This window comes from Entelurus aequoreus, linkage group LG04, assembly GCF_033978785.1.
Source record: "Entelurus aequoreus isolate RoL-2023_Sb linkage group LG04, RoL_Eaeq_v1.1, whole genome shotgun sequence".
NCBI classification, from domain to species: domain Eukaryota; kingdom Metazoa; phylum Chordata; class Actinopteri; order Syngnathiformes; family Syngnathidae; genus Entelurus; species Entelurus aequoreus.
The window spans coordinates 58,412,550-58,432,509 of record NC_084734.1 but is presented as its reverse complement, the minus strand read 5'-3'; the positions used below and the strand labels follow the sequence as shown (position 1 = coordinate 58,432,509).

The following is a 19,960-nucleotide window of genomic DNA, read 5'->3' as shown; positions in this document are numbered from 1 at the left end:
AAGGTCACGGGCTTAGCTGCTTACGTGCAGTGATTTCTCCAGATTCTCTGAACCCTTTGAAGATATTACGGACCGTAGATGGTGAAATCCCTAAATTCCTTGCAATAGCTGGTTGAGAAAGGTTTTTCTTAAACTGTTCAACAATTTGCTCACACATTTGTTGACAAAGTGGTGACCCTCACTTGAATGACTGAGCATTTCATGGAATCTACTTTTATACCCAATCATGGCAGTCACCTGTTCCCAATTTGCCTGTTCACCTGTGGGATGTTCCAAATAAGTGTTTGATGAGCATTCCTCAACTTTATCAGTATTTATTGCCACCTTTCCCAACTTCTTTGTCACGTGTTGCTGGCATCAAATTCTAAAGTTAATGATTATTTGCAAAAAAAAAAAAGTTTATCGGTTTAATCATCAAATATGTTGTCTTTGTATGTAGCATATTCAACTGAATATGGGTTGAAAATGATTTGCAAATCATTGTATTCCATTTATATTTACATCTAACACAATTTCCCAACTCATATGGAAACGGGTTTTGTACAAGAAGATTCACTCCATGATCATGGTGAACTATATGGTAGTTACAGCTGCTTCTGGGGTAGACTGACTGTTATATGGGTGCCACCACTGCAGAACTAGGTCCCACTCCTGTGCCATCCTTGAAAAAAAAGTCTGGACACACGACTGGTAGGGTGTCATCAACTTAAAGGCCTACTGAAATGAAATTGTTTTATTTAAACGGGGATAGCAGATCCATTCTATGTGTCATACTTGATCATTTCGCGATATTGCCATATTTTTGCTGAAAGGATTTAGTATGGAACAACGACGATAAAGTTTGCAACTTTTGGTCTCTGATAAAAAAAAGCCTTGCCCCTACCGGAAGTAGCGTGACGTAGTCAGTTGTTCACCTCCTCATATTTTCCTATTGTTTTCAATGCAGCTAGAGCGATTCGGACCGAGAAAGCGACGATTACCCCATTAATTTGAGCGAGGATGAAAGATTTGTGGATGAGGAATGTTAGAGTGACGGACTAGAATGCAGTGAAAGACATATCTTTTTTCGCTCTGATCGTAACTTAGGTACCAGCTGGCTCATTGGATTCCACACTCTCTCCTTTTTCTATTGTGGATCAAGGATTTGTATTTTAAACCACCTCGAATACTATATCCTCTTGAAAATGAGAGTCGAGAATGCGAAATGGACTTTCACAGTGACTTTTATCTCCACGACAATACATCGGCGAAGCTCTTTAGCTACTGAGCTAACGTGATAGCATCTGGCTCAAATGCAGATAGAAACAAAATAAATAAATCCCTGACTGGAAGGATAGACAGAAGATCAACAATACTATTAAACCATGGACATGTAACTACACAGTTAATACTTCTCAGCCTGGCAAAGCTTAACAATGCTGTTGCTAACGACGCTGAAGATAACTTAGCAACTTAGCAACCGGACCTCACAGAGCTATGATAAAAACATTAACGCTCCACCTACGCCAGCCAGCCCTCATCTGCTCATCAACACCCGTGCTCACCTGCGTTCCAGCGATCAACGGCGCCACGAAGGACTTCACCCGATCACAGATGCGGTTGGCGGCTAGCATCGGTTGGTGGCTAGCATCGGCGAGAGCGTCTGCTATCCAAGTAAGTCCTCTTGTTGTGTTGCTACAGCCAGCCGCTAATACACCGATCCCACCTACAACTTTCTTCTTTGCAATCTCCATTGTTCATTATACAAATTGCAAAAGATTCACCAACACAGATGTCCAGAATACTGTGGAATTATGAAATGAAAACAGAGCTTTTTGTATTGGCCTCAATGGGGGACCCATACCTCTGTTCTACTGGCTACGTCACGCGCATACGCCATATCCAAAGGAGTTTTTCAACCGGAAGTTTAGCGGGGAATTTAAAATTGCACTTTATAAGTTAACCCGGCCGTATTGGCATGTGTTGCAATGTTAAGATTTCATCATTGATATATAAACTATCAGACTGCGTAGTCGGTAGTAGTGGGTTTCAGTAGGCCTTTAACAGTGAAAGCTAACACCGTATTTGCGTATGATGTCACTTAGCGGCAGCATGTAGTTGATGAGAAGTGCAGGACCAAGAACCAAACCATGTGGAACTCCGCATGTTACCTTAACCTACTCCAAGGTCACGTTATTATGGAAGACACACTGCATCCTTTCAGTAAAATATGAGTTAAATGGAAAAAAAGGATATGTCTGACATACCGATACGTGTTTTGATACGTTCTAATAAAATGTTATGACGGTATTGAAAGCAGCGCTAAAATAAAGAAGCAGCAACACGGATGACACAGCAGCATCCATTGTTAGCAATAGATCATTAATCGTTTTTGTGAGGGCGGTCTCAGTAGAGTGATTTGCCCTGAAACCGGACTGAAAGGGTTCACAGAGATTGTTAGACGCTAAGTTTTCGTTTCATGGATAAAGGGTACGTGCGACTCGGGATGATACTCGAAACCGGTTTTACCGGTTGTTCGATAAGGAAAGAACCAAGTCCTTGGACTCGAATCCCTTTTTGAGAACCGGTACATTGTAACAGGTACATTGTAACCACATTTGCAAACAACTTTTCTCTTCATAGAATTTTTCTTCAAAAAAGAAATAAAGTGCAATAATGTCAAAACATCATAACAAACAGATATGTCAAATAGCAGCAGAAGTGCACTTTTTGGAGAGCTGTATTATTTTCAGTTTTGTGCCCAAGGGACTGATTTTATTTAATACTATAGTATTATTTATACACCTATAGTGATCACAGACACATATTGTTTTTGTGTTACTGTATATATTTGTTTTTCTGAAAAATCACACTTAATATACTTTGGGTAACAACAGTCAATATTTATTTATTTTATTTTATTTTTTTTAGGGGGGTAACAGTCAATATTTATTTATTTATGAGATTTTATTTGTTTCTTACATAATAAAAGTGAGCTTTTGTTAAACCAAATATTGTGTTTTTTTCCATATACAACAACCTATGTTGACTCGATAAAAGAATCGATAAGGAATCGGTTCGATAAGAGGATTCGATAATAGGTTCGAACTTGATAATTTCTTATCAAACATCATCCCTAGGTGCGACACAGGCCGGTAGTTTAGCAGGAAGTCAGAATCGAGGTTAGGTCTTTTAAGCAAAGAGTAAATAACCGCTGTTTTGAATGCTAGGGGAACAGTACCATAGGAAAGTAATAAGTTAATGATATTTAGCACTAATGGTCTTAATATTGCAAACAGCTCCTTGATAATTTTTCAAGGAAAAGGGTCAAAGTAAACATGTAAACATGTTTTATCCCATTAACGAGTTGCAAGAGTTCCTCGAAACGTATTTCTTCAAAATAAGAGAGATTATTTTGAAGAGCATTTTCCGCAGTATATTCATATCTGCGTTTATAAAACCAAGTTGGAACTGGGACGTGTTATCTTTTATCCCCTTTCTAATTAGCTCAGTTTTCTTAGTAAATAATTGCATAAAGTCATCAGCCGAGTGGGTGGAGCTACTGGGGGGGAGTCCCTTGTTGGTTTAGCGATGCTACTTTATTCAACAAATATTTAGGATCGTTTTTATAGAGGCAGATGAGTATGGAGTAATAATTCGTTTTAGCAAAGTATACTTAACTGACGCAATCCACTGCGCATAAGTTGAGTAGATCAGCTTTGCGAGGGCTATCAAGTTTGCACATTGTTTTAGTACAAACAAACCTTTGGTAGATCAGGCCCTTGATGTACTAAATTCCAACATGGAAGGAACAAACATGGCTGTGTGGATGTTAATGTGTCCCACGGCGTGTCAAATATTGGGGTCAGCAAGTGCATTGCCCCAAGAGATGGCAGATGGCGTGTAGTTTACATTTATCCAATGCCAAGAAAGAGAGAAGGCGGGGTCATGCCAGCTTGACACTTAGAGGAAGCTGGCATGGTGGCACTTATTGATCTGCAGTTGGCAAAGTGAATATTATCATCCTGCAATTTGTCTGACATGCATATTAAGTCTGCCCACATTTTTTACAGACACAATGAGTGTTCCCACAGTCCAGCACATTTATATGCAAATTAGATAGCTCTGCTAATGCACTTTTTGCAGCACTGTGAGTGCGTGTGTGTGACAGAGATGCTCCACTTCCTCACACGCTAGCGGAAAGCCGGCATGTCATTCAAACCCTCACAATGAATGCTGGTCCAATAAAGAGCAGCGGTGTGACAACTACGCCAGCAGGAATTGGGTCTTTCTACACCGCTTCGTTTATTGTCCTGCTGCTCACAATTGTCACACAATGTCTTGGGAAATATCAACAAATAAGAATTATGTTGTTTAAAATGTATTCTATCAAACAAAGAACATGCCTCTTGAATGGGGGATGAGGCAAAGAAAACATTGTGTTTCACGTACAGTAGGTATACCTTACAAATATATGAACATTACATCAGTTTTTATGGCTTTTACGGATCCGACAGAAAAAATATAGAAATTAATGATTCAGTATTTTATTAAGGTGAATAATTATTCCAAGCAGCAAGCATCGGAATGTGTGTGTTTGTTTATGAAACACACAAACGAGTCCTGTACATTTAAAAAAAGTACTACGAATCCCAACTGATTTAAGATACAAGTGTTTTGAGGGCCCTTCTACACTAAGATTACTCACCGGCTAAGGTTATCCAGGGTAAATCCCACCTAACCTTATCCACACACACACAATGGTCTTTCAAGACCCCCTCGACCCCTCCGTCTGCCGGCGCAATGCAACCTCGTACGCATGCGCGGAAAGTGCGCACGTCATAGTCACCTCCAGTGTTGCTTTGTGTGCAAGTTCTTAAATTAAATCTAAATGATCTGAATATCCAGTGTTGCGGTATTTCAATTAACTGGAATCCGGTGTTCTGTGGGGCCCTATTGTAGTGTATCACACTTGAGCCATCATAAATTAATCAAATCTTCATTGGACACGTGAAAGTAAACAATGTGATAAAGAACATTTTACAACAAGCAAACTAGGGATCTAGATATCTGGTCAGGACACTCCTCACTCTTTTGCCTTCACCTTCATTGTCCATTCATTTTTGGTGACTTTATATACTCTGGACCTAGACGTTGAGTCCGCGACATAACTGATACAGTCTGCTTTGCCAGTCCAAATGCATTCAATGTTTTCCGTAGTCTTTCCTCGACGGCCAGGTAATACAAAGCACAGGCTACTTTTTTTTAATTACATCCACGGGAGCCCGCATTCTCGTTGTCTCTCCTTCGACAAATGGACAAAGTTTTTTGATAAGTAGAATCACAGCTGACCTGGACATTCGAAAGTTCTCTTGCCGTCTGAGGAGTGTTGTATCCGAAATAGCTGCAATCGCGCGTTTTCTTCTCTTAATGTATTCATGTGTGATTTCCACAAGCGTCTATACATGTAGAAGAATGAGAAACTCGACATGTCTGGAAGACTCGCCTCCATATTTCCAGTGGTTAGCTCCGGTTGTAATGAATCTGGCTGTGGTGCGTTCTTTCTGACATCACTTTCTGTATGGGGCGCGGTCTTTCTGACGTCACTTCCTCTCTGAACTCAGTTTGTAAACGATCAATGGGTCCATACAAGGGTAAGAGCTGGAGATTCAAGAAATACACGACACACTTACCTGTGTTTCCAAGGAGGGGAATCTTAAACGATGGTTTAGTGTGGCTGAAACTGGGCTTAGGCTAAATAGTTATTTGATTAAGGGGTTATCCGGCTTAGTGTAGACAGGGACTGAGTTACGAGCCCAGTCACGGAACAAACTCCGCTCATAAACTGAGGTCAGTTGATATTTAATTGATATGTTTGCTGACAGATGGCTGAATAAAAGACGGATGAAAGAAATAAGTGAAACAAATGTTTACTAATCTTTTTTTGTCCCTGGGGCAACAGCAGATTGGCCCCATGGATGCTGGATTAAATCAATGTGTGTGTGAGCATATTTTCATATGTTTAAGAAGGATGTTTTTAAATCTTTCTACTTTATCACATCCTGTTCACAGTCACAGGTGAGCTGGAGACAATCAACCAGTCCCATCTAAGGACTGTTCAAAGTTTTCAATGAACATCATACCCCCTAAACTTGACAGGCTTGTTGGAAGAAAAAAAAAGATGATTTATTGTACGATGTGTACATGATGATGTTGGTATGAAAGTAATTACTTTGATGGTTAGTGTAGATATGAAAAAGTACTCGATGTACGAACTTAATTGGTTCCCAAACTGGGGTTTATAAATATAAAAGTGTGTATAGTGAAGCAAATTTCTCCAAAAGAAAGAGTGTAAGTACGAATAATGGATTGCAGCCTCCACAAAAGTCCACATTTTAGTGACATTTTGTACACTTTGAACACAATGTAAAGTGCCATACAGTACTGTAAATCAAACTAACATAACAAGGGAATGATGGATCAATTATGTAATTATTAATAAGCCAAAACAACAACAACAACAATCTCAAGTGTCCTGTATGCGCTGCTCTGTCACCATGTGCATACAGAAGTCACTTTGGTGCCCTCACAAACAATCAGGAATCACTAAAAATTTTAAGTTCAACAACTATATCGCTACAGTAATAAACATTTAAAAAAGTAAAATACACTTTGCATTGTCATCGGCAAATGAGCAGCTGGCGAGAGGACAGGAAGGAGCAGCCAGAGGGAGAGAAGAGAGGGGAGGGAGAGGAGGAACAAGAGGTAGTGTCCTCTCCTCCGCTGTGAAATAAATCTGCTTTGACTTTTTTTTCTCAGAAAAGTCCATTCTCGTCACAATTAATTGCTGCGGTACGAAGCCCGCTTCTTCAATACAAGGAAGCACAACATGGCTGCCAACGGGACACAAAATGAATGAATGAAGCATTCGTACACAGACATGGTTTGCACACAGAGGCATATTTGGCTTGATCAAATAGTTTGTGAATTAAAAAGTTTGCAAAAAGAGGGGTTGCTAAATCGAGGTTCCACTGTACTTACAAGTGGATACGAGTAACAGTTTTAGTAGAAAAGGAATGATAAGTAAATAAATGTCAGCTTTCAAACACTGCTAGGTTTGTGACTCTATTGTTTTACTTGTATTTATTCATTCTATGAATGTGTGTGTGAATGGGTAATGTGATGTATCATGGAAAGCACCTTGGGTGTCATGCAGGTATAGTAAAGCGCTGTATAAACCATTTATTTCTGAAATTAATCATGACACATTGCTAAGGTTTATGCTTTGAATTGGTGTGTGTTTTTATTAAATTGTTTAGTTTGAGCTTTTAGCTGATGTTCTTCTGGTTTGATAGATGTACAGCTTGTGTCTATTGATACAAGCGTTAAGAGATACGCCAATTGATCGGTCACCGATCAGTATTCGACGATTTTCGTGAAAAAGTATTTAATATCTTTTAATGCTGACCACAAACATTAATAACATCGGGCTGACACTACATTTATTTTTAACCCCCGGTTGAGAATCTACAGTGGGACGGGAATCCATATAGCCCCATTCATTGTGATTTACCTGACACATGAAATGTGACGAATTGGGAGGTGCACTGTCCACGTAGCTGCCAGATGGCAGAAGAGTGTGAATATCTTTAAAAAAATTGTGGAAATGTTAACTTTCACCACAGCATCAGTTGCTATTTAGAGTGGTACTTTCCATTGATTGCAGCAGACTGCATTGCAAAATGATAACCCCCACCCTTTTCCACTCAGAGATCATCCAGGAATGGGGCCATATGAATCCCTTTCCTATTTGTTGCAGCTAATTATGTGTCTCTGTACACATTGTGGAGCCACACCACTAAGTTAATAATAATCACCTCCATTACGGCAAAAAAAACTGTATTTCTTAATATCTTGAGTAATATTACAGAGCACCCATAGAGTATAACTGGAGGACGAGGCCAAATAGGTTACACAGCAAGAGCAAGCCAAGGGCATGAGCCAACCGCAAAGCTAGCTAGAAACAACAGAAGAAATAGGTGCTTGGTAAAGTTTAAGAAGTGGAGATGGAAGCATGTTACAGCAGAGAGTAAGCAGTTATTAACATGAAATTAACGAGTAGATAAATACAAGTCTAGAGAGGGGATAATATGCCTGCTCAGTGGCCTTATGGTTAGAGTGTCCACCCTGAGATCGGTAGGTCGTGAGTTCAAACCCCAGGCGAGTCTTAACAAAGACTATAAAATTGGGACCCATTACCACCCTGCTTGGCACTCAGCATCAAGGGTCGGAATTGGGGAGTAAAACACCAAAAATGCTTCCCGAGCGTGGCCACCGTTGCTACTCACTTCTCCCCTGACCTCCCAGGGGGTGGAAAAAGGGGATGGGTCAAATGCAGAGAGTAATTTTACCACACCTAGTGTGTGTGACTATCAGTAGTACTTTAACTTTTAACTTTAATATAACAAAAACTGTTGGTGTGTCAGCATTGTAGTAGGCTTTGACATGTAAGAGGAGGGCGAATCGACCCATAAATTGGTAGTGTCGATATCAGGGTTGTGTCCGAATTTTAAATAATTTATTGGTATTAGATTTTACTTCGGTTCAGTTATTGTGTGCTATTGACTTTGTTTTTATCTATCATTTATATGTAATAAAAGAGAATAAAGAACTAGTTTAAATATTTTGTTGATATTGTTAAACTATCAGTAGCACTCACCATTTATACATTTACAGCTAATACATAGGATCGGGTAAGGTCTATTCAGGTGTACTGGAGAGGAGGCTACGCCGGATAGTCGAACCTCGGATTCAGGAGGAACAGTGTGGTTTTCGTCCTGGTCGTGGAACTGTGGACCAACTCTATACTCTCGGCAGGGTCTTTGAGGGTGCATGGCAGTTTGCCCAATCAGTCTACATGTGCTTTGTGGACTTGGAGAAGGCATTCGACCGTGTACCTCGGGAAGTCCTGTTGGGAGTGCTCAGAGAGTATGGGGTAACGGACTGTCTGATTGTGGCGGTCCGCTCCCTGTATGATCAGTGCCAGAGCTTGGTCCGCATTGCCAGCAGTAAGTCGGACCCGTTTCTAGTGAGGGTTGGACTCCGCCAAGGCTGCCCTTTGTCACCGATTCTGTTCATAACTTTTATGGACAGAATTTCTAGGCGCAGTCAAGGCGTTGAGGGTATCTAGTTTGGTGGCTGCAGGATTAAGTCTCTGCTTTTTGCAGATGATGTGGTCCTGATGGCTTCATCTGGCCAAGATCTTCAGCTCTCACTGGATCGGTTCGCAGCCGAATGTGAAGTGACTGGGATGGGAATCAGCACCTCCAAGTCCGAGTCCATGGTTCTCGCCCGGAAAAGGGTGGAGTGGCATCTCCGGGTTGCGGAGGAGATCTTGCCCCAAGTGGAGGAGTTCAAGTACCTCGGAGTCTTGTTCACGAGTGAGGGAAGAGTGGATCGTGAGATCGACAGGCGGATCGATGCGGCGTCTTCAGTAATGCGGACGCTGTATCGATCCGTTGTGGTGAAGAAGGAGCTGAGCCGGAAGGCAAAGCTCTCAATTTACCGGTTGATCTACGTTCCCATCCTCACCTATGGTCATGAGCTTTGGGTTATGACCGAAAGGACAAGATGACGGGTACAAGCGGCCGAAATGAGTTTCCTCCGCCGGGTGGCGGGGCTCTCCCTTAGAGATAGGGTGAGAAGCTCTGTCATCTGGGAGGAGCTCAAAGTAAAGCCGCTGCTCCTCCACATCAAGAGGAGCCAGATGAGGTGGTTCGGGCATCTGGTTAGGATGCCACCCGAACGTCTCCCTAGGGAGGTGTTTCGGGCACGTCCGACTGGTAGGAGGCCACAGGGAAGACCCAGGACACGTTGGGAAGACTATCTCTCCTGGCTGGCCTGGGAACGCCTCGGGATCCCCCGGGTGAAGCTGGACGAAGTGGCTGGGGAGAGGGAAGTCTGGGCTTCCCTGCTTAGGCTGCTGCCCCCGCGACCCGACCTCGGATAAGCGGAAGAAGATGGATGGATAGATGCACATAGGATCCCTATACAGGCGTCACATATTGCAGTAATATATCATCATTAAATGGGACAAGTAAACTGGATGTAGAAACATACACTTTTCCACTGAGAGTTACCACCAACAATTAAGGGCTGCAGGGTTCACTTTAATTTGTTGGTGCTACTTTTCATGCAGACAACGTAGGTTAGATTCCAGGCCAGCTTGTTTGACTTCTCCAATGCCGGTCCAAAGCTCGTAAAAATGGTCTGTTGCACCAGGAAGACATTCAGCGGAAATGGACAGCCAAACAAATCATGAGAGTGACTCGCTTACCTTATCCATGGAGCCAAAAAACAACATTTGATTTTCTTAAAAGGCTAAAACCAATCCAACGGGGGACAAATTGGTCCAGGGGCACGTCTGCTGCCCGTTTTACCATCCAAAACTAGCGTTGCACTATTAAAGTGAGACAAATCAAACACTCAAGCCAAGCAGAAAAATCGCCACAAAGCCTAATTAACTAAATTGTTCTAGTGGCCACATTTAAAAAAAAAAAAAAGAGCTAAGGACTGAGGGTACAGACTTCTTCTTTATTGTTATTTTTATTTTGATAACCAGCACCTTCTCGAGTGGACATATGTTTTTGATCTATTTATTTCGTCAAATTTGTCAAAAAAAATTAAATAGTCTGTTATGCAAAATACAAGCATTCACTCCTGTGGATGCTGGAATTTTGCAATCAGAATCAGATTTATTGGCCATGCATGTTTAACACAATGGTTAAAATGTCAATGTAAGGGTACTTTATACAACAGAAGGGCTTTAGTGTTTTTCTAATATCCAATTTGCAAAAATGTTGAAGTCTCGCTCAAGTTTTAAGCTAAACTCAGGAGCAGATCTCGTGTCAGTCTTGGGCCATATTTGGCTTCGGGCTGCCAGTTGAATTGCCTTGCTTTCGACCGCTCACAAGATCATTTATTAGCTCTCTGGCGCTGCCAATTCTCGCTACAGTGATAATGATAGACAGCACGCAGCAGCTGACCAATCAGCAATCAGATGGGCCAGGTGGATATAGGTGTAGAGATGAGTTCGCCTCTAACTGCAAAATTGAGCCATGAGCAAATAAAAGAAAACAAAAAAACGTAAACATGAATAATCCTGTGCCCTACTCAAAAGTTGAGGTTATTGACAAAACATTTTGGCTGTCACTGCTAAGAGATTAAAAAACAAGATTTAGAAAACATTTAAAAGGGGAAACAAAAATTGGTAGGAAGAAGCAAAAGTTTCACATTAAACTAACTCTTCATGCAATCTTAAAAAACCAAATAATAATATTATTAGTTGTATTATTCTATTAATTTTGTTATTTTGTACAAAAAATGTATTCTTTGACCATTGTTTGCCATGTATTCATAATATTTCAAATCATGCATCTAATGGGGAATTAATTTTTTTGTTAAATCTAAAATACTTAAATTTATAGATTTACAGATTATCGTGTACACTTTCAAACCACAATAGTCATGTACAAAGCAAATAACAATTAGTTACCAGAAAATGTGCAACAATTACTCTCAACAAGGAAGAAGAAATAAAAATGTAGGAATAAACTGTATATAAAACACTTGTATCTACACACGTCATTGAAAGCATTTAGTACATCTGTATATGGGATTGAACTATACTACTAGACCAACATTCCACAGGCCACAATCAACAACCTGATCAACTCTTTGCGAAGGAGATGTGTTGCACTGCGTTGGTAGTCACACCAAATACTGACTGCTTTTCTGATGTTCACCATTGACCCATAAACAGGATGACTGCGAACCAGCCAGTCACTCACTAAAATACTATACTATACTACAACCACTGGCAAAATGAAGGAACCACCAGACTTGGAGGATGTTCATTTGGTTGTTAAATTTCTGTAGAAAAATAGACATGACAGGGAAAACAAACTTGATAAGCACACATGCTTACACATGTTCTGACACAGAAACCCCAAGACAGGAGGAGAGGGGGGGCCTCTAGTGCGGAAGCTGCAGCCCTTTTGGCGCTGCTCCAGCCCTTCGTCGCCCCTAAGATGATTAGCGGCTGCAAAGGTGTGGCGTTGGGGTGGTAGTATGGGTGCATATGTGCAATACATGGTCCGTTGTGTGTGTGTGTGTTATGTCTGTAGGGCTGGAGTTGCTCTGCAGGCACGGCGAGCAGAGTTGAACTTTGTGTTGTTGACAGGGGAGAAGTTTGTTGTGTCTTCACTGCACTGTCCTTTAGGGGAAGCAAATACTTTGCCAGGTCGCTTGCAGATAGAATGTTTGTGTTTGAGCGAGCAAAAACAAATGTAAACTTTTCACTCTAATTGTCTATATCTGGTCCTCAAATTCATCAAGCAGAGAAGACGGCGTCTTTGATGTTGGCCAGTTTGCGATTCAGTCCAAAATCACAAAAGTCTGAGTGTCCATGCTCTGCCCACATCCTACAATCATTTGTGGCATCTTTGGTGTACCTTAAATGGCAGCCAGCATCGTCCTATTTGTCGATACACCACGGCAACACTTGTTCCAATCAGCAGATGTCCTGATATCATGATTATGAATAGGTAGATATCTTCAACGTACTCGACAGGTCGCCAGGCACGCAGCATTCCACTTCTCGTAAGATACTGTCGTGTGTCCAGCAACAACCGTTCCGTCAGGACAGGCAGGTTACCCCAAATCCAGGATCATGTCAATTTTGTTGAGAGACCAGTTGATCAATTACATTGTTTAGAATTTGGAGAGTAGTGCAAAAAGAGGCTGCAAGAAAGTTAAAGACAGGACAAAACAAAGAGGCATGCAGGGCAGATACAGTGAGAGGGAAGGGAGTTTGACTGTCTTTTCTTAGAGCGGGAGTAGGCAACCCGCAGCTCTTTAGACTTCCATAAATCGAATGGAAAAAAATGGGGGAAAAATATATTTTTTGTTTTAATATGGTTTCTGTAGGAAAACAAATATGACACGAACCTTCCTAATTGTTAGAAAACCCGCTGTTTAATATGTTTGTGTTTATGCTTCACCGATGAGAGTATTTGGCCAGCTCCGTTTTGTCTTACTAATTTAGGCGGTCCATGAACGCACCGTAGTTGTGTGGCCTGTGACGCAGCAATTTGTTTACATCAGGAGTGCCCATTAGATTGATCGTGAGCTACCGGTCGATTGGTGAGAGTGGCATTAAAAAAAAAGTAGACCTAAAAATGACTGATCATCAGTCTTCATTCTTACGTCACTTTCGTGACTCAGTTGACATTTACGGCACCGAGGATCTTGTGCGATGATGCTGGCTGCTGCAAGCTTAGTATGAAGAAAAAAAAACTACCATCAGGAACGCGAGAAGCACTTTTAATTTCAACAGACTCTCTCTGTACCAGCTGTCAAAACTGTAATGACCAACCGCACAGTTCCTGTTTTCACAATAAAAGTGCTGCTCCATCTTGCCTGTGCTAATGAAATAAAAGCCTCAGAAAACCAGCGCATACAAGCTAGTGAGCTACGGAGTTAACTCCAATGTCCATCCATTCAACAATGTTCTCCGACTTGTTCCTCTCGAGGTCTTGGGGGGTGCTGGAGCCTTTGCCAGATGCATTCGGGCGGAAGGCGGTGTACACCCTCGACAAGTCGCCACCTCATCGCAGGGCCAACACAGATGGACAGAAAACATTCACACTCACATTCACACACTAGGGCCAATTTAGTGTTGACAATCAACCTATCCCCATGGTATATGTCTTTGGAGGTGGGAGGAAGCCAGAGTACCCGGAGGGAACCCACGCAGTTACGGGGAGATTATGCAATTATGCAAACTTCACACAGAAATGCCCAAAGCCCGAGGATCGAACCCAAGACCTACTTATTGTGAGACACACACACACTCACCCCGTGCCAATGTGCTACCTAATGTATATATATATATATATATATATATATATATATATATATATATATATATATATATATATATATATATATATGTATGTGTGGGAAAAAATCACAAGACTATTTCATCTCTACAGGCCTGTTTCATGAGGGGTTTCCTCAATCCTCAGGAGATTTTAATGGAAGCATTCACATACCATGGTTTATATAGGGCACAGAGCGGGTGGGTACAGGCAGGCGTGGGGGCGTGGTGATTGACTCATGTGTTACCTAGGAGGTGTTTCCTTCTGTGACGGCATGCTGATGCAATTTCGCTGCGCTTGTTGAGGGATGACAACTCTGGACGGTATATGATAAACAGTTTCTCTTTTAAGCATAGGTTGCATCTTTTGTTACCACTGTTGTAAGGTGTGCTGGATGCAAGAATTTGCCATGTTAACATGTAACATGGCAAATTCTTGCATCCAGCACACCTTACCATGGCAAATTCTTGCATCCAGCACACCTTACAACAGTGGTAACAAAAGATGCAACCTATGCTTAAAAGAAAAACTGTTTATCATATACCGTCCAGAGTTGTCAACCCTCAACAAGCGCAGCGAAATTGTATCAGCATGCCGTCACCCCTGGTTTACATGTATAACTTTCTCCAACACTGCCACAGAAAGACTACTCCTTCTTTCTCTCATTTTGTCCACCAAATGTTTAATGCTGTGCGTGAATGCACAAAGGTAAACTTTGTTGATGTTATTGACTTGTGTTGACAAGCTTTTTTGGCTTATTGACTTGTGTGGAGTGCTTATCAGGCATATTTGGTCAGTGCATGACTACAAGCTAATTGATGCTAACATGCTATTTAGGCTGGCATCTTTATGCCTCGTTTGTAGGTATATTTATGCTCATTTAATTTCCTTTACTCATGTCCTCTGTGTATTTAATTGGTGACTGTGCTTGGGAATCTTTTTGATGATTTAACCCCCAATTCCAACTTATTATGCTGAGTGGCAAGCAGGGAGGTAATGGGTCCCATTTTTATAGTCCTTGGTATGACTCGGCCGGAGTTTAAACTCACGACCTACCGATCTCAGGGCGGACACTCTAACCACAAGGCCATGAAATATTGGCTGCATTTCTGATAGTTGTTTGTGTGTCATTCCAGACCACAGCAAAGGTTACCCAGCTTGCCAAATATTGTAATAAATCTAATAAAAGAATACAGCCTGACATTTCCTTTAACATGGACACACACATCTATACCTTTGGTTATTTGAAGCCAGTAATTTCCAGGCGCAGTTTCAGCCTCTTGAGAAGCCTACGTTTTACTAATGTTTTCCAATGCTGTAAAAATGTGTAGACTAAATATTAAATTTCAACATTTTTGTCAACAAAGATTTGCGTAAGCCTGCAACACACGTTTCTTTCAGCACGACGTGGTGCCAGACAAGTGGCTGTTGCAAACAAAACAAATACCTGTGCAAGCAGATACTCTCAAACATGAACAACATCAAATCCAAATACCGCACCCGCCTCACAGATAAGAGCTTGCAGTCTATTACAGCTAATATATACACTTACATCATATGTTGCCTTCATTATAAGACTTATATAAATGTGTGAGTGCTCGCGCACAGGGTGCGTGTGATGCGTCAGTGCGTTAGATTTGTGGCAGAAGTGCTTGTAGTTAGTGCATGCTGCATGCTACTCTCTGCTTACAGCTATTGCCGCCAATAGCTGTAAGCAGCTGGGTGGGTGAAAAGAGGAGCCGAGTGTGTAAGCCTCCTCCTGCTGGTACAAAGCCTCTCCACCACCAAGACCCCTGTGGTGCCTCCTCGTGGCCACGCACGGCAACTGCGTCTTTGCGGACGCAGGCTAAACTGTAGGGGATCTCGGAGCAGCAGTGGGCCCCAGAGGCGAGGCGTGCAGGCCCACCGGTGTGTGGACACGCCCTGGCGTCCACCAACCACTGCCCATCTATGGGGCATAACGTCAGAACCATGACCCCCGGACTAACTGACAACCTGCTCGATATAAGCGACGCCCGCAAGACTGCAGTCATTAACAACGAACTCCTGAAGCGACAAATAGACATCTGTACCCTTCAGGAAACCCGACTCCTCTCATCAGGCTCACTGAGAGAAAGAGAATATACCTTCTTCTGGCAGGGGAAGCCTCCGGGTGAAACCAGAGAATACGGAGTTGGCTTTGCAGTCAAGAACACTCTACTAGGAGCAATAGTACTACCTACAGGTGGATCAGAGAGAATTTTAACCCTCTGCCTTAACACCACCATGGGACCTGTCCACCTGGTGAGTGTGTATGCACCAACACTTAGCTCCTCCCACGAAATAAAGGACAAATTATATGATGAGTTTGAGGCGACTGTGAGAAACATCCCCAAACAAGATCAGCTCTACTTGCTTGGTGACTTTAACGCAAGAGTTGGCTCAGATCATAACTCCTGGCCATCTTGCTTGGGTTTCCATGGCATTGGTAGAATGAATGAGAATGGGCAGCGTCTCCTTGAGTTCTGCACATTTCACAATCTCTGCATCACTAACTCATACTTTCAGTCCAAACCCCGCCACAAAGTCTCCTGGAGACACCCAAGATCTGGCCACTGGCACCAGTTGGACCTGATCATAACACGGCGCTCTGAACTCAGAAGTTTCCTCCAAACCCGTACCTTTCACAGTGCAGACTGTGACACCGATCATTCCCTCGTCTGCTGTAAAGTCAAACTGCAGACAAAAATTATCTACAGAGCCAAACCTAAAGGACCCCCCCGTGTGGATTGCAGCAAAGCAGCCGATCCAACTAAAACTGCTTCTTTCAACCGTGCCTTAGAGGAATCCCTCCACCAATTACCCCAGTGCAGCTCTGCCCAGCAGTATTGGGAAGGCTTATGAGACACCATCCACACCACGGCCCTAACGGTTTTTGGCAAAAGATTGCGAAGGTCCAATGACTGGTTCGAAGCCAACGCATCTGTATTGGCACCGATACTGGAAGAAAAGCGCATCGCCCTTACCAACTACAAATGCACGTCGAGTGACAATACCCTACATGCTCTCAGGGCATCAAGGAAGAAACTGCAGAATGCCTCCCGTTGCTGTGCTAACAGCTACTGGCTACAGCTTTGCAGCAACATCCAATCAGCCGCTGACTCCGGTAACATCAAAGGCATGTACGACGGCATCAAAAAGGCGCTTGGACCATTAGACCACACAACTGCTCCGCTGAAATCGGCACTGGGAGAAATCGTCACTGACCGCTCTAAACAACTCGACCGCTGGGTAGAACACTACTCCAAACTCTACGCCAGCGACAACACTGTCTCCGATGCAGCCCTCTGCCATGTTGAGTATCAACCCGTAATGGAAGAACTGGACATGGAACCAACAACTGAGGAGCTAAGCAAAGCGATTGACAGCCTAGCATGCGGTAAATCACCTGACAGTGACGGAATCGCAGCTGAAATCCTCAAGTGTGGAAAGCCTGCTCTCCTCGACCAACTTCACAAGCTCCTCTGTCTGTGCTGGAGTGAAGGTGCTGTCCCACAGGACATGAGGGATGCTACCATCATAACCCTGTACAAGAATAAGGGAGACAGGAGTGATTGTAACAACTACCGTGGTATCTCTCTACTCAGCACTACCGGCAAACTCTTTGCCAGAGTTGCACTGAATAGACTCCAGGTTCTCGCTGAGAAAATATACCCAGAATCTCAGGCAGGGTTCAGAGCTGGTAGGTCTACTACTGACATGATTTTCTCTCTGAGACAGCTGCAGGAGAAGTGTAGAGAGCAGAGAAAACCACTCTACATGGCATTTATTGACCTTACGAAAGCTTTCGACCTTGTGAGCAGGAGTGGCCTCTTTCAGCTGGTTGAACGAATAGGCTGTCCCCCCAAACTCCTTTGCATCCTCCAGTCCTTCCACACCGACATGCATGGCACCATCCAGTTCGATGGGTCCACATCAGACCTCTTCAAAATCTGCTGTGGTGTCAAAGCAGAGATGCGTGCTGGCGCCCACCCTATTTGGGATCTTCTTTTCCCTCCTCCTGCGCCAAGCATTTGGTACAGCAACTGAAAGAGTCTACCTTCACACAAGGACAGACGGTAAACTTTTTAAAACTTGCCCGTCTGAAAGCCAAAACAAAGGTCAGGCCACTCGTCATCCGGGACATGCTGTTTGCTGACGACACAGCAGTGGTAGCACACTCCCAGGAGCACCTGCAAACCCTAATGGACCAGTTCACCAAAGCCTGTCAGGACTTCAGCCTGACCATCAGTCTGAGCAAAACCAAGACGATGGGACAGGGAACTGAACCACCCACCTCTATCACCATCAACAACTACACCCTGGAAGTCGTAAACACCTTCACCTACCTCGGTTCCACCATCACCGACAACCTGTCACTCGATGCCGAACTCAGTGGCCGCATCGGAAAAGCTGCCTCAACTTTTGGGAAGCTTACAGCGAGAGTATGGGAAAACAGCAAGCTCACTATCCGCACTAAGGTGCAGGTGTACAGAGCCTGTGTCACCAGCACTCTACTGTACGGCAGTGAAACCTGGACCCTATACTCCCACCAAGAGCGGCGGCTAAACATCTTTCATCTTCGCTGCCTTAGGCGTCTACTGGGCATCACCTGGAGGGACAGAATCACAAATCAATCAGTCCTGGAAAGAGCACAGCTTCCCAGCATGTGCTCCCTACTGAGGCAGCGACGTCTCCGCTGGCTGGGCCATGTCCGGCGGATGGACGATGGGCGAATCCCAAAGGACATCCTCTATGCTGAACTCACAACTGGCAAGAGGCAGATTGGCCGTCCCCAGCTGCGTTACAAGGACGTCTGCAAACAAGACCTCAAGTCTTTTGACATCAGCCCCAACAGCTGGGAAGATGCAGCCGAGGACCGCCTTCAGTGGCAGCAGGCACTCCGCAGCGGACTGCTCAAGTCAGAAACCACCCTGGCCCAACACCATGAGGCAAAGAGGAAAAAGAGAAAGAAACAGGGCTCTGCGACACCGGCAACATCTATGGGACCGGTCTGGATGTGTGACATCTGTGGCCGGGAATGTCTCTCACGAATTGGCCTACACAGCCACAGGAGACGCTGCGACAAGACCTGACTCCGAGGCAGAGGAAATCAATGGTCTTCCGAGACTGCGATGCAGATGATGATAAGGCTTTTAATTTTTTGAGGCTCCTGACAGATTTGTTTTTTGTATTTTTGGTCCGATATGGCTCTTTGAATATTTTAGGTTGCCGACCCCTGGCCTAAAGCCAAGAGAGAAGAGATACAAAGAGAGTATATACAGAAAACTTAAACCAAAGCCGTCATTAACATTTAAGCAGAAGAAAAAAAACAAGGTTCCAATGGGCTAAAGAAAACCCATCGTGGACTATGGATGACTGTGTGAACGTCATTAAAAATGGGAAATCGCAAATCTGCATTGTGCAAGGTGATGATGCTGGAAATTTGGTTTGGTGCCATTCCAATTACCGTATTTTCCGCACCATAAGCCGCCCCATGTTGTAAGCCGCACCTTCAATGAATGGCATATTTCAAAACTTTGTTTAATTATTAGCCGCCCCGTGTTTTTAGCCGCACCTACGCTACGCTAAAGGGAATGTCAAAAAAACAGTCAGATAGGTCAGTCAAACTTTAATAATATATTACAAACCAGCGTTCTAACAACTCTGTTCACTCCCAAAATGTAATGTGCAAATGTGCAATCACAAAAATAGTAACACTGAAAATAGTGCAGAGCAATAGCAACATCAATAACTCAACGTTGCTCATACGTTAGTGTCACACAACACACAAAATAAACATTTAAAGCTCACTTTCTGAAGTTATTACTCATCCACAAATTCCTCGAATTATTCTTCTTCGGTGTGCTTCACTTGTTTTTTGACACCATCTATGATGTGGACGCGCATGCAGTCATAGATCAACAGGAACGGAGCTGCGTGAAAAAAGTCACCCGGTCTCTTCGCTCATTTTTTCTTCATCCATCCATCCCTTCGAATTAGCTTTTATGATGACGCCGGCT

At 43.2% G+C, this 19,960-nt stretch overlaps 1 long non-coding RNA gene across 1 annotated transcript in view; it reads left to right on the top strand.

Moving 5' to 3' along the window:
* Positions 1 to 5,690: 5,690 nt before the first annotated feature.
* The window catches only part of LOC133647928 (uncharacterized), a 28,362-nt gene continuing 14,092 nt past the window's right edge, over positions 5,691 to 19,960 (top strand). Inside the window, exon 1 of the long non-coding RNA XR_009825806.1 lies at positions 5,691 to 5,829. This is a non-coding gene — a long non-coding RNA (uncharacterized LOC133647928). The remainder of the gene's footprint in view (positions 5,830 to 19,960) is intronic.